The sequence below is a fragment of the Pristiophorus japonicus genome, chromosome 11, assembly GCF_044704955.1.
Source record: "Pristiophorus japonicus isolate sPriJap1 chromosome 11, sPriJap1.hap1, whole genome shotgun sequence".
NCBI classification, from domain to species: Eukaryota; Metazoa; Chordata; class Chondrichthyes; family Pristiophoridae; genus Pristiophorus; species Pristiophorus japonicus.
The window spans coordinates 13853012-13873285 of record NC_091987.1 but is presented as its reverse complement, the minus strand read 5'-3'; the positions used below and the strand labels follow the sequence as shown (position 1 = coordinate 13873285).

General features: G+C 45.9%; 1 protein-coding gene and 1 pseudogene across 7 annotated transcripts in view; one reads left to right on the top strand and one right to left on the bottom strand.

Annotated features, from left to right (window-relative positions):
* Positions 1 to 20274, top strand: part of usp25 (ubiquitin specific peptidase 25) — a 211708-nt gene that overhangs the window by 8155 nt on the left and 183279 nt on the right. The gene's annotated exons all lie outside the window — the stretch shown is intronic.
* On the bottom strand, positions 7610 to 7727 carry LOC139276632 (5S ribosomal RNA; annotated as a pseudogene).

The window sequence follows — 20274 nt, the reverse complement described above, 5'->3', positions numbered from 1 at the left end:
ATTCCACAGATTTACAACCTTCTGAGAAGAAATTCCTCTTCATCTCAGTTTTAAATGGGCGGCCCCTTATCCTAAGATTACTCTAGTCTCCCCCATCAGTGGAAACATCCTCTCTGTATCCACCTGGTCAAGACCCCTCATAATCTTATACGTTTCGATAAGATCACCTCTCATTCTTCTGAATTCCAATGAGTAGAGGCTCAACCTTTGGACGTACCGATTGATGATGTCCAGAAATATGTCTGCCTCATCCCATTGTAAAATATGAAATCCTTTCCCAATCACTCACATTGCAAAGCACTCTGCTGGAGCAAATTAGCTGCAGTTCCCTACTTCCCATTGGCTGGGTAGAGATAGCAGCTGTTAGCAAGCTTGGCTCGCTAAGTGCTGTTTCACACCACCTCCAACTGAGACTGTATGTGGGCGATCTGCTCCCACATGGCAATGATGTCAGTCGTGGCTCAGTGGGTAGCACCCTCTCCTCTGAGTCAGAAGGTTGTGGGTTCAAGTCCCACTCCAGAGACAAGAGAGACTTAGATTTATATAGCGCCTTTCACGACCACTGGACGTCTCAAAGCGCTTTACAGCCAATGAAGTACTTTTGGAGTGTAGTCACTGTTGTAATGTAGGAAATGCGGCAGCCAATTTACGCACAGCAAGCTCCCACAAACAACAATGTGATAATGACCAGATTATCTGTTTTTTTTTTAATGTTATGTTGATTGAGGGATAAATATTGGCTGGGACAACGGGGATCTCCCCTGCTCTTCTTCGAAATAGTGCCATGGGATCTTTTACATCCACCTAAGAGAGCAGACACGGCCTCAGTTTAACGTCTCATCTGAAAGATGGCACCTCCAACAGTGCAGCGCTCCCTCAACACTGCACTGAGTGTCAGCCTAGATTTTTGTGTTCAAGCCCCTGGTGTGGGACTTGAACTGAGACGAGTGTGCTGCCCACTGAGCCACAGCTGACACTAAGCACAAAAACCGGGCTGATAGTCCAGTGTCGTACTGAGGGTGGAGCTGGAGAGTTTGCACTGTGTTCCAGCCAATATTTATCTACTGTCTACCAACTGGATGGCAAGAACAGGTTTAGGCATGACTACTCCACTGACTGGTCCTACTGTTTTTTTTTATTTTCATATGTTCCTGTGACTGTCAGACATAGCTCAGTAGTAGCACTTTCGCCTCTGAATCAGAAAGTTGAGACCCTTGCTGGGGTACTGTTCCACAAAAACCAGTTGCCCCCTGGTATCTTGACTAACTGACTACTCTTCAGGCGAGCCTGCGAGAGTCAACAACAACAACGTATTTATATTACGCCTTTAACGTAATAAAATGTCCCAAGGTGCTTCACAGGAGGGTAATCGGACAGCATTTGGCACAGAGCCACATCAGGAGATATTAGAACAGAGAATCAAAAGCTTAGACAACGAGGTAGGCTTTAAGGAGCGTCTTAAAGGAGGAGAGAGAGGCGATGGGGTTTCGGGAGGGAATTCCAGATGGGGCCTTGGCAGCTGAAGGCAAGGCCACTAATGGCAGGTGATGAAAATCAGGAATGTGCAGGAGACCAGAATTGCAGGAGCGCTGATATCTCGGAGGGTTTACATAGGATATACAGCACAGAAACAGGCCGCTCGGCCTCACCAGTCTATGCTTCACTCAACCTCCCCCGTCTTTCCTCATCTAATAATCCTCTCTCCCCGTCTCCATCATATGCTTATCTAGCCTCCCCTTACATACATCCATACCATTCTGTTGTAACTCGCTACTATAATAGGCAGCTTTACTGACAGGCCATTGTGCTGAACTGTACATTCCATTTGTCTGCATGTCTCCAGGATTTCTCCGGAGTATGTTTTTAACTCCATGGTACTCTTTGTAGGTGATTAAACTTACACTCATATGTGTCCATATTCATGATTGAGCAGTCTGCCACCGTTTTGTTCAGAAGTCTTTCTCGCGACTGCTAGCGTTGCTACTAGTGGCAGAGATACTGTAGATGCCTACTTCTTCAGCATCAGCTGTGTTCACTTCAATATTATGAACTCCTCCCTTTTGTTGCTGCTTTGCAATGCCACTAGAATGGTTCTTGCTTCCTGCTTTAGATCTAGCTCTGCAAGCTGCTGAAAAATGGCCTTGCTTCTCGCAGTGAAAACATAAGAACATAAGAAATAGGAGCAGGATTAGGCCATGGCTGATCTGATCATGGACTCTGCTCCACTTCCCTGCCCGCTCCCCATAGCCCTTTATTCCCTTACCGCTCAAAAATCTGTATCTCCACCTTAAATATATTCAATGACCCAGCCTCTACAGCGCTCTGGGGCAGAGAATTTCACAGATTTATAACCCTCTGAGAGAAGAAATTTCTCCTCATCTCTGTTTTAAATGGGAGGCTCCTTATTCTGAGACTATGTCCCCTAGTTTTAGTTTCCCCTATGAGTGGAAATATCCTCTCTGCATCTACCTTGTCGAGCCCCCTCATTATCTTATATGTTTAGATAAGATCACCTCTCATTCTTCTGAACGCCAATGAGTACAGGCCCAACCTACTCAACCTATCTTCATAAGTCAACCCCCTCATTTCCGGAATCAATCTAGTGAACCTTCTATGTACAGCCTCCAAAGCAAGTATATCTTCCTTCCACCCTCAAAACTTCCTTGATAAAGTGCAACATCCCACTGAAATCTCGGAATCCCTGGCCCACGACCGCCCAAAATGGAGGAAAGCATCTGGGAGGGCGTTGAGCATCTCGAGTCTCATCGCCGAGAGCATGCAGAAAGCAAGCGCAGGCAGTGGAAGGAGCGTACGGCAAACCAGACTCCCCACCCACCCTTTCCTTCAGTGACTGCCCCACTTGTGACAGAGACTGTAATTCCCGCATTGGACTTTACAGTCACCTGAGAACTCACTTTGAATGGAAGCAAGTCTTCCTTGATTTTGAAGGACTGCCTATGATGATGATCCTTCCTTAAATACGGAGACCAAAATTGTATTCTCGGTGTGGCCTCACCAATACCTCATCAAAAATAAAGTAAATGAGTTGACGGCACAAATCATTACAAATGGGTATGATTTGGTGGTCATTACAGAAACATGGTTGCAAGGTGGCCAAGACTGGGAATTAAACATACAGGGGTATCTGACGATTCAGAAAGGTAGGCAAGAAGGGAAAGGAGGTGGGGTAGCTCTGTTAATAAAGGATGATATCAGGGCAGTTGTGAGGGATGATATTGGCTCCAATGAACAAAATGTTGAATCATTGTGGGTGGAGATTAGAGATAGTAAGGGGAAAAAGTCACTGGTCGGCATAGTTTATAGGCCCCCAAATAATAACTTCATGGTGGGGCGGGCAATAATCAAGGGAATAATGGAGGCATGTGAAAAAGGAACGGCAGTAGTTATGGGGGATTTTAACCTATTTATCGATTGGTCAAATCAAATCGCAGGGGGTAGCCTGGAGGAGGAATTCATAGAATGCATACGGGATTGTTTCTCAGAACAGTATGTAACAGAACCTACAAGGGAGCAAGCCATTTTGGATCGGGTCCTGTGTAACGAGACATGAAAAATAAACGATCTCCTCGTAAAAGATCCTCTCGGAATGAGTGATCACAATATGGTTGAATTTGTAATACAGATTGAGGATGAGGAAGTTGTGTCAGAAACGAGCGTACTATGCTTAAACAAAGGGGACTACAGTGGGATGAGGGCAGAGTTGGCTAAAGTAGACTGGAAACAAGGACTAAACAGTGGCACAATTGAGGAACAGTGGAAGACTTTTAAGGAGCTCTTTCATAATGCGCAACAAAAATATATTCCAGTGAAAAAGAAGGACGGCAAGAGAAGAGATAACCAGCCGTGGATAACCAAGGAAATAAAGGAAAGTATCAAATCAAAGACCAATGCGTATAAGGTGGCCAAGGTTAGTGGGAAACTAGAGGATTGGGAAAATTTTAAGCAACAGCAAAGAATGACTAAAAAAGCAATAAAGAAAGGGAAGATAGATTACGAAGGTAAACTTGCGCAAAACTTAAAAACAGATAGTAAAATCTTTTACAGATATATAAAACGGAAAAGAGTGACTAAAGTAAATGTTGGTCCCTTCGAAGATGAAAAGGGGGATTTAATAATGGGAAATGTGGAAATGGCTGAGACCTTAAACAATTATTTTGCTTCCGTCTTCACAGTGGAAGACACAAAAACCATGCCAAAAATTGCTGGTCATAGGAATGTGGGAAGGGAGGACCTTGAGATGATCACTATCACTAGGGAGGTAGTGCTGGACAGACTAATGGGACTGAAGGTAGACAAGTCCCCTGGTCCTGATGAAATGCATCCCAGGATATTAAAAGAGATGGCGGAAGTTATAGCAGATGCATTCGTTATAATCTACCGAAATTCTCTGGACTCTGGGGAGGTGCCAGCGGATTGGAGAGCAGCTAATGTAATGCCTCTGTTTAAAAAAAAAGGGGGCAGGCAAAAGGCAGGTAACTATAGGCCGGTTAGTTTAACATCTGTAGTGGGGAAAATGCTTGAAACTATCATTAAGGAAGAAATAGCGGGACATCTGGATAGGAATAGTGCAATCAAGCAGACGCAGCATGGATTCATGAAAGGGAAATCATGTTTAACTAACTTACTGGAATTCTTTGAGGATATAACGAGCATGGTGGATAGAGGTGTACCGATGGATGTGGTGTATTTAGATTTCCAAAAGGCATTCGATAAGGTGCCACACAAAAGGTTACTGCAGAAGATAAAGGTACGCGGAGTCAGAGGAAATGTATTAGTATGGATAGAGAATTGGCTGGCGAACAGAAAGCAGAGAGTCGGGATAAATGGGTCCTTTTCCGGTTGGAAATCAGTGGTTAGTGGTGTGCCACAGGGATCAGTACTGGGACCACAACTGTTTACAATATACATAGATGACCTAGAGGAGGGGACAGAGTGTAGTGCAACAAAATTTGCAGATGACACTAAGATTAGTGGGAAAGCGGGTTGTGTAGAGGACACAGAGAGGCTGCAAAGAGATTTGGATAGGTTAAGCGAATGGGCTAAGGTTTGGCAGATGGAATACAATGTCGGAAAGTGTGAGGTCATCCACCTTGGGGAAAAAAAACAGTAAAAGGGAATATTATTTGAATGGGGAGAAATTACAACATGCTGTGGTGCAGAAGGACCTGGGGGTCCTTGTGCATGAAACTCTTTTAGAGTTTATCTGTAAAACAAAACATTAAACCGTGCCACCCGCCCTGAATGACACAGCAGACATTTACAAGGCCCTTTTTTTCCTTATTTTTTGTGTTTTTCTTTTTTTTTTGGTTTTTTTTTGGGGCACTAAATTCACAATTTTTCCCCAGTGCCCCCTATAAAAGGGAAGGGGGACACTAAAAGCACCGGCAATTAAAACAAATTAAACTTTAAAACGTAAAATCAAATTAAAATTTGGTTGCCGGGCGTGATGATGTACTCCAGTCCCTCCGGTGCCCACCTCTCGCGGAAGGCCGCGAGCGTACCGGTGGACACCGCGTGCTCCATCTCCAAGGACATCCTGGACCGGATGTAAGAGCGGAAGAGAGGCAGGCAGTCAGGTTGAACGACCCCCTCGACCGCCCGCTGCCTGGACCGGCTGATGGCACCCTTGGCCGTGCCCAGGAGCAGTCCTACGAGGAGGCCTTCGGACCTACCCGCTCCCCTCCGCACAGGGTGCCCAAAGATCAGGAGAGTGGGACTGAAGTGCAGCCAGAATTTCAGGAGCAGCCCCTTCAAATAATAAAACAGGGGCTGCAACCTTGTGCATTCCATAAAAACATGGAACACGGACTCTTCCAGACCGCAGAAATTGCAGGCGGCCTGGGAGTCCGTGAACCGGCTTAAAAATTTGTTGCACGGCACTGCTCCGTGCACCACCCTCCAGGCCAAGTCCCCGATGAATAGTGGGAGGACCCCTGCGTAGAGTGCCCTCCATCGGGGACCCCCGCCTCCTCCGGACGGCAAGATGGTACGCCATGGCGTGTCCGGACGGCCGGCGAGGATGGCAAAGTTGAGGGTGTGCAGGAGCAGCCCGTACAGGAAACCCCTCCGCGCGGAACTGAAAGGCACGGAGGGGATTTCCCCGAGGCGGCTCAAGTTGTGAGGCGCCGGCCCCCGAGGGAGGTTCCGGGGTTTGGCGCCGATGAGGAATTCCGTCCGGACGGGGGTCAGTTCGGACGGGATCTCCCCACGTGCTTGAGCCTCCTCGATGCACCTAACGGAGTCAGGGCCCAGAGCTGTTTTTAGCGACTCGATGGCATCGGCCGCGTGACGGACGTTGGCAGAATTTAGGCGCCGCGCCAGCGTGTCTGGCGCCATCCAGCCCGCTCCTCTGCCATCGAGCAGGTCCCTGACCCTGGTCACCTCACCAGCCACAGCCCTCTCTTCCGACCGCCACATAAAACCTCGGTCGTGGAGGTACGGATTCCCGAGCAGCGGCTCCTGCAGGACGGCCGCCACTCCAGCCGGTGGAGAGCAGCGCTTGGTGGAGACTTTGTTCCAGACCCTGATGAGTTCCTTGTAAAAGACAGGCAGCTCCCGGAGGGCGGTCCTGACACCCCCCAAGTTCACAAACAGGAGCTGCGTGTCATAATTGAGGTCGCGCTGCTGGCGGAAGAAATACGTCGCCAGAGCACACCACCTAGGAGGGGGCTCGACGTAAAGGTATCTCTGCAGGGTCTGAAGACGGAAAGTCGCGAGCTGGGCGCTGACGCACACCAACGACTGACCGCCCTCCTCAAGCGGGAGACTCAAGACCGCAGCAGAGACCCAGTGCTTCCTGTTGTTCCAGAAGAAGTCCACCAGCTTCTTCTGTATCTTGGCGACAAACGCAGGGGGAGGGGTCAAAGTGACCAGCCGGTACCACAACATTGCGGTAACCAGCTGGTTTATGACTGGCGCTCGACCCCTGTAGGACAGCACTCGGAGCAGTCCTGTCCAGCGCCCTAGGCGAGCGGCGACCTTGGCCTCCAGCTCCTGCCAGTTCGCTGGCCAGGCTCCCTCGTCGGGGCTAAGGTAGACTCCCAGATAGAGGAGATGGGTCGTGCTCCAGGCAAAAGGCCTGAGCTCCTCCGGCAGGGAGTCCACCCGCCACTGACCCACCAGGAGTCCGGAACATTTCTCCCAGTTGATCCTGGCGGAGGACGCGGCCGAGTAAATCTCCTGGCACTCACCGCATCCTCCGCAGATCAGCGGGATCCTCTACCGCGAGGAGCACGTCATCGGCGTAAGCCGAGAGGACGACCCCCACGCCCGGCCCTTGCAGAGCCAGTCCCGTCAACCTCGTCCGCAAGAGGCGCAGGAAAGGCTCCACGCAAACGGCGTATAACTGGCCGGACATGGGGCATCCCTGGCGCACCCCTCTCCTAAAGCGAAGGGGTGCCGTCAAGGACCCGTTAACCTTAATCAGACACTCTGCGGCGGCGTACAAAAGTCGGATCCGGGCGACGAAATGCGTCCCGAACCCGAAAGCGCGCAGAGTTCCGAGCAGATAGTCGTGATCCACCCTGTCGAACGCCTTCTCTTGGTCGAGGGATAGGAAGGCGACCGACAGACCAGCCTCCTGGGAAAAGGCCTACTGCACCTGGTATTCCCAGGCAGTCTCCCATCCAAGTACTAACCAGGCCTGACTCTGCTTAGTTTCCGAGATCAGACGAGATCGGGCGTTTTCAGACTAGTGTGGCCTTGGCTCCTTGTGCATGAATCCCAAAAAAAGTTAGTTTGCAGGTGCAGCAGGTAATCAGGAAGGCGAATGGAATGTTGGCCTTCATTGCAAGAGGGATGGAGTACAAAAGCAGGGAGGTGTTGCTGCAACTGTATAAGGTATTGGTAAGGCCGCACCTGGAGTACTGCGTGCAGTTTTGGTCACCTTACTTAAGGAAGGATATACTAGCTTTGGAAGATGTACAGAGACGATTCACTCGGCTGATTCGAGAAATGAGGGGGTTACCTTATGATGATAGATTGAGTAGACTGGGTCTTTACTCTTTGGAGTTCCGAAGGATGAGGGGTGATCTTATAGAAACATTTAAAATCATGAAAGGGATAGACAAGATAGAGGCAGAGAGGTTGTTTCCATTGGTGGGGGAGACTAGAACTAGGGGGCACAGCCTCAAAATACGGAGGAGCCACTTTAAAACCGAGTTGAGAAGGAATTTCTTCTCCCAGAGGGTTGTGAATCTGTGGAATTCTCTGCCCAAGGAAGCAGTTGAGGCTGGCTCATTGAATGTTTTCAAGTCAAAGATAGATTTTTAAGCAATAAGGGAATTAAGGGTTATGGGGAGAGGGCGGGTAAGTGGAGCTGAGTCCACGACCAGATCAGCCATGATCTTATTGAATGGCGGAGCAGGCTCGAGGGGTTAGATGGCCTACTGCTGTTCCTAATTCTTATGTTCTTATGTTCTTAATACCCTTTTACGGTTGTAGCAGAACCTCTCTGCTTTAATACTCTATCCCCCTTGCAATAAAGACCAATATTCCATTTGCCTTCCTGATTACTTGCCATACCTGCATACTAACTTTTTGTGTTTCATGCACAAAAACCTCCCAGGTCCCTCTACTTAAGCACTTTGCAATTTTTCTCCATTTAAATAATTTGCTTTTCTATTTTTTCTGCCAAAGTAGATAACCCTCACATTTTCCCACGTGATATTCCATCTGCCCAATTTTTGCCCACTCACTTAGCCTGTCTATATCCCTTTGCAGATTTTTTGTGTCCCCCTCACAATTTGCTTTCCCACCCATCTTTGTATCATCAGCAAACTTGGCTACATTACACTCGATCCCTTCATCCAAGTCATTAATATAGATTGTAATTGCTTGAGGCCTCTGCGGCACCCCATTAGTTACTGTTTACCAACTGGAAAATGACCTATTTATCCTGACTCTTTTCTGTTCGTTAGCCAATCCTCTATCCATGCTAATTAATATATTACCCCCAACCCCGTGAACTTTTATCTTGTGCAGTAACCTTTTGTGTGGCACCTTATCGAATGCCTTCTGGAAATCCAAATACACCACATCCACTGGTTCCCCCTTATCCACCCTGCTCGTTACATCTTCAAAAAACTCCATCAAATTTGTCAAACTTGATTTCCCTTTCATAAAACCATGCTGACTGCTGCTTGATTGAATTATGCTTTCCCAAATGTCCCGCGAATGCTTCCTTAATAATGGACTCCCAACATTTTCCCAACTACAGATATTAGGCTAACCTGCTTTCTGTCTGCCTCCTTTTTTAAATAGGGGTGTTACATTTGCAGTTTTCCAATCTGCTGGGACCTCCCCAGAATCCAGGGAATTTTGGTAGATGACAACCAATGCATCCACTATCTCTGCAGCCATTTCTTTTAAGACCCTAGGATGTAAGGCATCAGATCCAGCCTTTCGTCCCATTATTTCACTGAGTACTTCTTCTTTAGTGACGGTGATTGTACAAAGTTCCTCCCTCCCTATAGCCCCTAGATTATCCACAATTGGGATGTTTTTAGTGTCTTCTACCGTGAAGACCGATACAAAATATTTGTTCAAAGGCTCTTATTAATTTCCCAGTCTTATCCTCTAGGGGACTTACGTTTACTTTAGCTACTCTTTTCCTTTTTATGTACCTGTAGAAACTCTTGCTATCTGTTTTTAATATTTTGTGCTCGTTTACTTTCATAATCTATCTTCCTGTAATTTTTTTAGTTGTTTGGTGGCCTTTTAAAGTTTCCCAATCCTCTGGCCTCCCACTGGTCTTAGCCACATTGTATGCCTTTGTTTTCAATTTGATACCATTCCTTATTTTCTTAGTTAGCCAGGGATGGTTATCCCTTCTCTTACAGTCTTTCCTTCTCATTGGGATATATTTTTGTTGAGAGTTATGAAATATCTTCTTCAATGTCTGTCACTGCTCATCAACCGTCCCATACTTTAATCTCTGTTCCTGGTTTGAGATTCAACTTTCTCATCCTCCAATTGAATTTGAAATTCAACTATGTAATGGCCACTCATTACTAGAGGATCCTTTATTTGAAGATCATTTATTAATCCTGTCTCATTACACAGTACCAGATCTAAGATAGCCTGCTTTCTGGTTGGTTCCGCAATGTACTGCTCAAGGAAACTATCCCAGATACACTCTCTGAACACTTCCTCAAGGCAACCCTGGCCAATTTGCTTTGTCCAATCAATATGAAGGTTAAAATTGTCCATGATTATTGCTGTTTTTTTTTACAAGCCTCCATTATTTCTTGATTTATACTCCGTCCAACAGTGTAGCTACTGTTAGGGGGCCTATAGATTACGCCCACCAGTGACTTTTTCCCCTTATTATTCCTTGTCTCCACCCAAACTGATTCAACATCTTGATCTTCTGAGACAATATCGTTTCTCACTAACGCACTGATCCCATCCTTTATTAACAGTGTGACCCCACCTCCTTTACCTTTCTGTCTGTCCTTCCGAATTGTCAAATACCTCTGACTATTTAGTTCCCAACCTTGGTCACCTTGCAACCACGTCTCTGTAATGGCTATCAGATCATACCCATTTGTCTCAATTTGTGCCGTCAACTCGTCTATTTTGTTACAAATGCTACGTGCATTCAGATAAAGAGCTTTTAATTTTTTTACCATTTTTCCTGCTTTGACCCCACTTTCTGATTCACCTTTATGTTTATACATTCTGTTTCTTCCTGTCACGCTCTGGTTTTCATTTCCCCCAGTGCTACCCTGCTCTTATTGCCTTCTCCTTATTCTTTGACTTTTTAATTTCTTGCTCACCTGAACCCCCGCTCCCCCACTAATTAGTTTAAAGCCCTCTCTACAGCCCGAGTTACTCGATTCGCCAGGACCCCAGTCCCAGCACGGTCTAAGTGGAGCCAGTCCCAACGGAACCGCTCCCTCTTACCCCAGTAATGTGCCAGTGTCCCAGGAACCAAAACCCATTTCTCCCTCACCAGTCTTTGAGCCATGTGTTTAACTCTCTTATTTACCCTATGCCAATTTGCTCGTGGCTCGGGTAGTAATCCAGAGATTATTACCTTTGTGGTTCTGCTTTTTAATTTGGCCCCTAGCTGCTCATAATCCCTCAGTAAAACACTTTGCATTTCTGCGTTAGCTGGACTGTGGTGAGTGATTTCCATTGCAGCGATAACAATTCACTGAACTGCTCTCACCGACAGGCGTTTGACCCAGTCTCTCAACTTTAGGTTTGGCGGTGGCTTTATGACTGTAGACCTCAGCTGCATTAGTCACTTGAGTTGGACTGAGCTCCCTGGAATTCTTAAGACACCATCTCCATAGATGGGACAATTTTGCATGTTATGCCAAATGTTAGGTTCAGAGTGTTCAGTAACTTGGACTGTGTGTGCTCATCTACCAGTCCACACACAAAAAGCTTTCTCACAACACACCATCCAAAAATGTGCCGAAGTTGCAATGCAAAGACACGTTCTCAAGAGCTCCAATGTACTCACTGACGGTTTCACTTTGTTTTTGGTACCAAGCTTATAGCTCTCTGCTATTTCCAACAGCTTTGGGTTGAAATGGTCCTCCAGTTTCTCGACAATATCTTCAAACGACGCATCCTTTGCTTTCCCTGGCGCGAGTAGGTTTGTCAACATTCCGTAGACATCTGGCCCGATCTCCGTTAGAAAAGTTGCTTTCTTCCGTTCACGAATTACTTTATTTTGAGCTTGAGCATTTTCATCTACACCTTTGGTCTCAATGTTATTGGCCATAAAAAAACATCTCCATCCGCTCAGTGTGAGAACTGAGTGGTTTGCGAGCTCGCTCTTACATGCCGAGGCTGCCGATGAATCCTGTAGGTGCGGCCATGATTGTCCCGATCCCGTCAAGCAGTGACTCAGCACGCTACCCGTGTACCTGTGAGAATCAACACCCGCTGTTGCTGTGGATACGATGGCGAAGCAGATTCTACATCAGCAATAAAACATCGCAAACATTCAGTTTAGGTGTCACAAAGTCACCTTAAACTTCTTCACTCAAAGGTTGAACACTGTGTCCTTCCATAATCTCTCAAAATGGCTTTGGGATCCCATCCTCGTCGCCAAAATGTGGGTGGAACAAATGAAGGACAGAGACAGAGGTCCATGTGCTTGCTTTATTAGGCCAGGGCGAACTGAGTCTGCTCATAGCGAACCATGTGACAAACCATGGGACTAGTTGGATCGCTCTTTCAAAGAGCCGGCACAGGCTCGATGGGCCGAACGGCCTCCTCCTATGCGGTAAGATTCTATGACACTGGTAATGTTGCTATGATTGTATTTCCAACCCTTTATAGTGTTTGATGCCCAGTCTGCGCTGAGTTAGTTGGTCGCAACCGAGGCAGCGACTGAAATCAGTGGCTCCAGATCAGGAAGAGGGGAAACCAGGCATGGTTTACACTTCCGATGACCATCCAGCGACTACTGCTGGAAACCATCGGTGTGTGTGACTGTTGTATGAGGGCGTCCCCTCGTCTCTCCTTTCCTGCAGGTGCAGTCTCCTTCCTCAGTGTCAGCAGATCTCCGGTATCTCAAGTCATAGAATCTTACAGCACAGAAGGAGGCCACTCGGTCCATTGTGCCTGTGCCAGCTCTTTGAAACAGCTATCCAATTATCTTTCGGAAGCTCCGATGGAATTTGATTCCTCCCTTCTGCCACTGGAAACATTTTCTCCTTATGTACTCTCAAAACATGTCGTGATTTTGGACACTTTTATTAAATCTCCTCTTGTCCTTCTTTGCTCTAAGGAGAACAATCCCAGCTTCTCTACAATCGCCACATAACTGCAGCCCTTTCATCCCTGGTACCAAGTGACTGCTGTTCCTATGCTCGCTGACATACATTGGCTCCCATTTAAGCAACGTATTGATTTCAAAATTTTGTTTTCAGATCCCTCCATGGCCTCGCCCCTCCCTATCTCTGTTATCTCCTCCAGCCCCACAACCCTCCGAAATATCTGCACTCCTCTAATTCTGCCCTCTTGAGCATCCCTGATTATAATCGCTCAACCATCGGTGGCCGTGCCTTCTGTTGCATAGTCCTCAAGCTCTGCAACTCCCTGCCTGAACTTCTCTGCCTCTCTACCTCTCTTTCCTCTTTTAAGAAGCTCCTTAAAACCTACCTCTTTGGCCAGGCTTTTGGTCATTGCGCTAATTACTTCATATGTGGTTCAATGTCAAATGTTTGTCTTGTAACACTCCTGTGAAGCGCCTTGGGATGTTTCACTACGTTAAAGGCGCTATATAAATACAAGTTGTTTTTGTTGTGAGCCCAATGTATTTTGGCAGAACATTCTACTCTGTAGGGCACTATGCCAAATTCCAGCCCTGTTTTTTTTTAAACCCGTGATCCACATAAGCGATCTTTCTGGAGGGAATCAAAAGATAATACATGGTTGACTGTAGGTATGCGTGTAGATTCTTTCCTTCTTATTTCACCACACTAACTGCTGAGCCAGCTGAGATCAGTACAGGCCAGGGACCCAAATCTGCGACCTCTTGGTCCTTCTGCAAAGGGATACAGACAGGTTAAGTGAATGGGCAATAAGGTGGCAGAGGGAGTATAATATGGGGACATGTGAGGTTATTCATTTTGGAAGGAAGAATAGGAAAATTGAATATTTTTAAAATGGTGAGAAACTGTTAAATGCTGGAGTCCGGAGAGATTTCGGTGTACAGGAAACACAGAGTTAGTATGTAGGTACAGGAAGCAGTTAGGAAGGTAAATGGCATGCTGGCCTTTACTGCAAGGGATTTGGAGTACAAGAGTAAGGAAATCTTGCTAGAATTGTACAGGGCTTTGCTGAGACCACACCTGGAGAACTGTGCACAGTTTTGGTCTCCTTATCTGAGGAAATATATATTTTACTTGAAGGCCTTGCAACAAAAGTTCGCTAGCTTGATACCTAAGAAAGAGGTTTGTCCAATGAGAAGAGATTGAGTAGATTGGGCCTATACTCTGGAGTTTAGAAGAATAAGAGTGATCGCATTGAAATAGATGATTCTGTGGGGGATTGACAGGGTAGATGCTGAGAGGCTGTTTCCCCTGGCTGGAGAGTCCAGAACTAGGGGCATAGTCTTAGGAGAAGGGGTCAGCCATTTTAGACTGAGATGAGGAGGAATTTCTTCACTCAGAGGGTTGTGAATCTTTGGAATTCTCTACCCTAAAGGGCTGTGGATGCTGACTCGTTGAATATATTCAAGGCTGAGATAGGTAGATGTAATATCTGCAAGCTTGTAATGTTTATAGCTCCACACTGTGGATGTGGACGTATTGTGTACTGCAACTGCATAGTTAATAAAATAATAAACAGAACCAGGCAGATTCCAGAGGCTTCCGAGAAAGCTGCCTGCCATATTGGAAGCTGTGTGTGTGCTGTGCTCCATGAAGATATCACATTTGGCAGCGAGATAGGATTTTTCGGATGATTTAAAGCTTAAATTTTGTTGAAGGATTCAGCCAGCCGACAGAGAGACTTTGGAAGTTTCTGTCTTTGGAAAAAAGCTACAAAATCCGAGGTAAAATACAGCACACGGTGTGAACAACTAGAGATTAAAATGGCAGGTGTAATCGGACATTTGGGGGAATATAGACACGACCGGGAACGTTTTAAAGCGTATGTGGATCGGCTAGAAATGTATTTCACTGCAAATAACATAATCGAAGTTCCAGACAATGCAGTCCAGAACAGGGCTGTGATGGAACGTAAGAAAGCGATCTTCTTATCGGAGGCGGGTCCGGCATTGTACAAAACCCTTGTAAATCTGCTTGTGCCTGACGAGCCAAAGGACGCAACATTTAAAGAGAATTTAACGAAGCTGGAGCAACACTATAACTCCAAACTGTTAGAAATTGCTGAAAGCTATCGTTTCAGGATTCGGAATCAAAAGGTTGATGAATGTATCAGTGATTACATCGTAGCATTAAAAAAGCAATCGATGCACTGTAATTTTGGAAACTTTCAAAACCGAGCATTATGGGATCGTTTTGTTTGTGGGATGATAAATGATGCGATCAGAAGGAAGTTATTGACGACGGATGACTTAACTTTTGAGATTGCTTGTCAGACAGCGAGATCGATGGGCATGGCCAAACAATATTCCCGAGAATTAAATAATAATTACGGTCGTCAGTCAACCGAGGTAAATCACCTGCAGGTTCAAAGTAAAAGACGGTGGGGGCCCAAAGTCTCAGAAACTGGAAACTCTAACAGAGCGTCGAAGTCGTGCTATAGGTGCCTGGGCCAACACATTGCTCAAAGTTGTCCATACGTGAAGGCAGAGTGTTTCTTCTGCAGAAAGACTGGGCATATTGTGAAGGCATGCCGACTGAAGGGTAAACCAGTTTTTAAAGCTATAAGTCCAACGTTCAAAGCTATGAGTAGAAATCCCAAGAGACTACATAGCATGGAAGAACAACAACAGGACGAGGAGATGTTAGAGTTACACGTCATCAGGAGCACGAGGTTAACGGACAGCGATTCGGAAAGCATCAAAATCCACATAGAAGTGCGGGATTCAAGATACCAATGGAAATTGACATGGGTGCATCCGTGAGTGTAGTACCGGAGTCACTATATTGCGACAAATTGCGTGATTTTCAACTGGAGAAATGCAAGATAGAGCTGCGAGGCTACTCGGGAGAGAAAATTCCTGTGGTAGGTCGTATTACCGTACCGGTGAAATATAAAGATCAATTTCAGAACTTGCCTCTAATAGTAGTGAAAGGAGACAAGTCTGCCTTATTAGCTTATTGGTTGAGCTCACTGAAGCTGGATTGGTGTAAGATTTTCTGTGTGGAAGCGAGATTTTCATCAACGGATGAGGTTATCAAGAAGTATCCGAAGGTGTTCTGCAAAACGAGCAGTCCGATCCAAGGTTTCAAGGCGAGTGTCAGGGTACAGAAGGACGTTAGATCGGTTTACTACAAACCACGTTCCATACCATATGCACTCAAGGAGAAAGTTGAGCAAGAACTCAAAAGACTAGAGACTGCGAACATTATTTGTAAGATAGATGGATGTAATTGGGCTACACCCATTGTTGTACCTAAGTCTGATGGTAAGGTAAGGTAAGATTGTGTGGTGATTATAAAGTAACCGTAAACCAGGTTCGAGAGGGTAATGTCCCCAATACATTGCCGAATATAGAAGATTTGTTCACAACACTGACAGGTGGTCAGATCTCTCAAAACTGGATCTTACGAATGCCTACTTACAGCTTGAACTAGATGAGGAGTCCAAGTCATGCTTGACTATAAATACTCATCTAGGCCTATATCAATTTAATAGGCTACCGTTTGGAGTATGTTCCGCGCCTGCCATATTCCAAGTGGTGATGATCCAGATTTTGCAAGGTATAGAAACAGAAAATAGGTGCAGGAGTAGGCCATTCGGCCCTTCAAGCCTGCACCGCCATTCAATGAGTTCATGGCTGAACATGCAACTTCAGTACCCCATCCCTGCTTTCTCGCCATACCCCTTGATCCCCCTAGTAGTAAGCACTACATCTAACTCCTTTTTGAATATATTTAGTGAATTGGCCTCAACAACTTTGGTAAAGAATTCCACAGGTTCACCACTCTCTGGGTGAAGAAGTTTCTCCTCATCTCGGTCCTAAATGGCTTACCCCTTATCCTTAGAAGGAGTAGTATGTTATTTGGATGACATACTAATTTCAACACCAAATAGGCAAATTCATAATAACATATTGAATGAAGTCTTCAAACGGCTAGAGGAGCACAGAGTACAAGTGTCTGCTCGGAAGTGTGAGTTATTTAAAAACTCAGTGGAGTACTTAGGGTACAGAGTAGACAAAGATGGTTTGCATCCAACCATGGAAAAATTGGATGCGATTAGAAATGCACCCACTCCCAAGAATGTCATTGAACTTTGTTCATTCTTGGGTCTTTTGAACTATTATGGGAAGATCCTACCAAATTTGGCTACTGTATTACATCCACTGAATGAACTTTTGAAAAAACAGGTCCATTGGAAGTGGTCAAAAGAATGCAATACAGCATTCAAGGAGTGTAAAAGCAAATTGGTAGAGAGCACCATGTTAGTTCACTATGACATATCTAAGGAGATTAAGCTAGCATGTGATGCCTCTCCGTATGGAGTTGGGGCAGTGATCTCTCATGTATCACGTAGTGGGGAAGAGAGACCAATTGCTTTTGCTTCAGTGCCAGTGAGAGTAATTATGCGCAAATTGAAAGGAAAGCTTTGGCATTAATTTTTGGGGTCAAGAAGTTTCACAAATACTTGTATGGTCATAAGTTTACCCATCATTACGGACATAAGCCCCTAACAGCAATCCTCCATCCAAAGTCCCCAGTTCCAACATTAGCTGCAGCCCGAATGCAGAGATGGGCTTTGATTTTGTCAGCATATACATATGATATTGAATACAGACGATCAGCTGATCACAGTAATGCTGATGCAATGTCTAGATTGCCTTCCCCATTACAAGTTACACCCGATAGGGAAGAAGTGTTTTATTTTTCATACATTGATGAACTGCCAGTCACAGCTGAAGAGATTGGTAGAGCAACCCAAACTTCTGTCCCATCCCTACATCCCTTGATTCCCTTTGTGTCCATGAAAAGTTGATTTGCTGTGAGTGGAGAATGGTTTCGATCCATTGACCTCTGGGTCCTGGGCCCAGCACGCTTCTGCTACTTTACTCTGCTTGGATGTTTGAAGGAAGTATATGGCCAGTATGGGGTTGAATCCACGACCTTGGCGTTATTAGCACCACACCCTAAAGAACTGATTTAACTAGCCCTGCCCTTGCATTTACAAAGTGCCTTTCATGGCCTCAGGGCATTCTGAAGTGCTTCACAGCCAATTAAGTGCTTTTGAAGTGTAGTCACGGTTGTAATGTCAGGAAATTCGCGCACAGCAAGGCCCTACAAATTGCAATGTGATAATGACCAGATAATCTGTTTTGGTGATGTTGGTTGAGGGATAAACATTGGCCCCCCGAACACCAGGGAGAACTCCCCTGCTCCTCTTCAAATAGTGCCATGGGATCTTTTACACCCACCTGAGAGAGCAGATAGAGCCTCAGTTTAACATCCCATCCGAAAGATGGACCACAATCACGGGCAAGGTCATTTCCGACCCATTTCCTTATCCATCATCCAGATCTGTTTTCTTCACGTCAACCCTTCTACTCGCCCCTTCGACACCTGACTCGACGGCCAGTATTACTAGTGCTTCCACTGACTTGCTGAACAATTGCCTTGTCAGACTAGCTCATCCCCACCAGATGCTGGACAGTCTCCCTTGCTTGCTGTTTTTGTGCTACTTTAGTGACTTTAAATGCAAGGGCCGCATTCCTGCGTGCACATCACTTACAATCTCTTCTGGTGTAGCTGCCAGCTTCAAAACAATACCAGCATTTCCTCTCCCTCTGCGTGACCAACATTTCCGACTACTCCAGGACGATTTGAGTGTGAGGACGTTCGCAATCTTCCCCTCTTCACCGCAAATCTCCTTCACTCGTTCCTTCTATCACAAAATATTACAAAGTATTTACAACACAGGTTTGGCCCAACAGGCCTGTGTAGGTATTTATGCTCCACACGGGCCTTCTCCCACCCTTTGTCATCGAGCCCCACCTTCTATTCCTTTCTCCCTCATGCTTATCTAACTTCCCCTTAAAGGCTATTCACCTCAACTACTCTATGTGGTAGTGAGTTCCACATTCTCACCACTCTCTGGGTAAAGAAGTTTCTCCTGAATTTCCTATTGGATTTATTAGTGACTGTCTTATATTTATGGCCCCTAGTTCTGGTCTCACCCACAAGTGGAAACATCGTCTCTACATCTACCCTATCGAACCCTTTCATAATCTTGAAGACCTCCATCAAGTCATCAATGGCGCCTGATGCAAGGAGTTCGTGGGATATTTCCAAATTTGGGGCGCACCATTTTGTTCCGCTGGCATCACCGTCGGAGAGCTGACGAGACCAGATTTTCCCCTCTACTGTTTTCCAACCCAAAATACTCCTTCCAAGCACCTCAGCTACTTGGGGATGGACACATTCTGTAACTGGACCACTGCTTATTTCTTCAGTTTGATTGTTGTATTTTGGCCGGTTGACACATCCTGTTTACTGTTAAAACTCATGAAACACTGGATGTGTTTAACTAGAAGGGTGTGCTGCATGTATTGATGCCTTCAGGTCTGAACACGCCAGTAACGTTCCATCCTCTAAACAAATAAAATTATAGGTGCTAAAAAGAATGAAAGACTTGCTTTTATATTCTTGACCTCAGGATGCCCCAAAGACCTCGATAGCCAACTTTTGGAGAGTTGTTACTGTTGTAATGTCAGGAAACACGGCAGCCAATTTGCGCCCAGCAAGCTCCCACAAGATAATGACCAGATAAGCTGTTTTTGAGATGTTGGTTGAAGGATAAATATTGGCCAGGACAACGGGGGGAAATTCCCCTGCTCCTCTTCGAAATAGCGCCGTGGGATCTTTTACATCCACCTGAGGGGGCAGACGGGGGCCTCTGTTTAACATCTCATCGAAAGCCGGCACCTCTGACAGTGCAGTGTTCCCTCAGTGCTGGTGCTGAAGTGTCAGCCTAGATTATGTGCTCAAGTCTGTGGAGTAGGACTTCACAACCTTCTGACTCAGAGACGACAATGCTACCCACTGAGTCACAGCTGACACTTTAACATCTGAAGCAAAAGAAATGATAGAAACTCTCAGCAGGTCAGGCAGCATCTGTGGAGCGAAGAGACAAGATGATGTGGGCGTGGATCTACAATCTGAAACATAGATGTCTCACATAGCATTACATCGGATATATGGCACAGAAACAGGCCATTTGGCCCAACCAGTCCATGCCGGCGTTTATGCTCCACTCGAGCTCCCTCCCATCTTTCCTCATTTACCTCTCTCAGCATAACCCTCTATTCCCTTCTCCCTCATATGCTTATCTAACCTCCCCTTAAATGTATCTATACTATTCGCCTCAACCACTCCCTGTGGCAGCGAGTTCCACATTCTCACCACTCTGGGTAAAGAAGTTTCTCCTGAATTCCCAATTGGATTTATTGGTGACTATCTTATGCTCTTCCCCACAAGTGGAAACATTCTCTCTCTATCCACTCTATCAAAACTTTTCATAATTTTAAAGACCTCTATTAGATCACCCCTCAGCCTTCTTTCAAGAGAAAAGTGATCCAGCCTGTTCATCCTTTCCTGATAGGTATACCCTTGCATTTCTGGT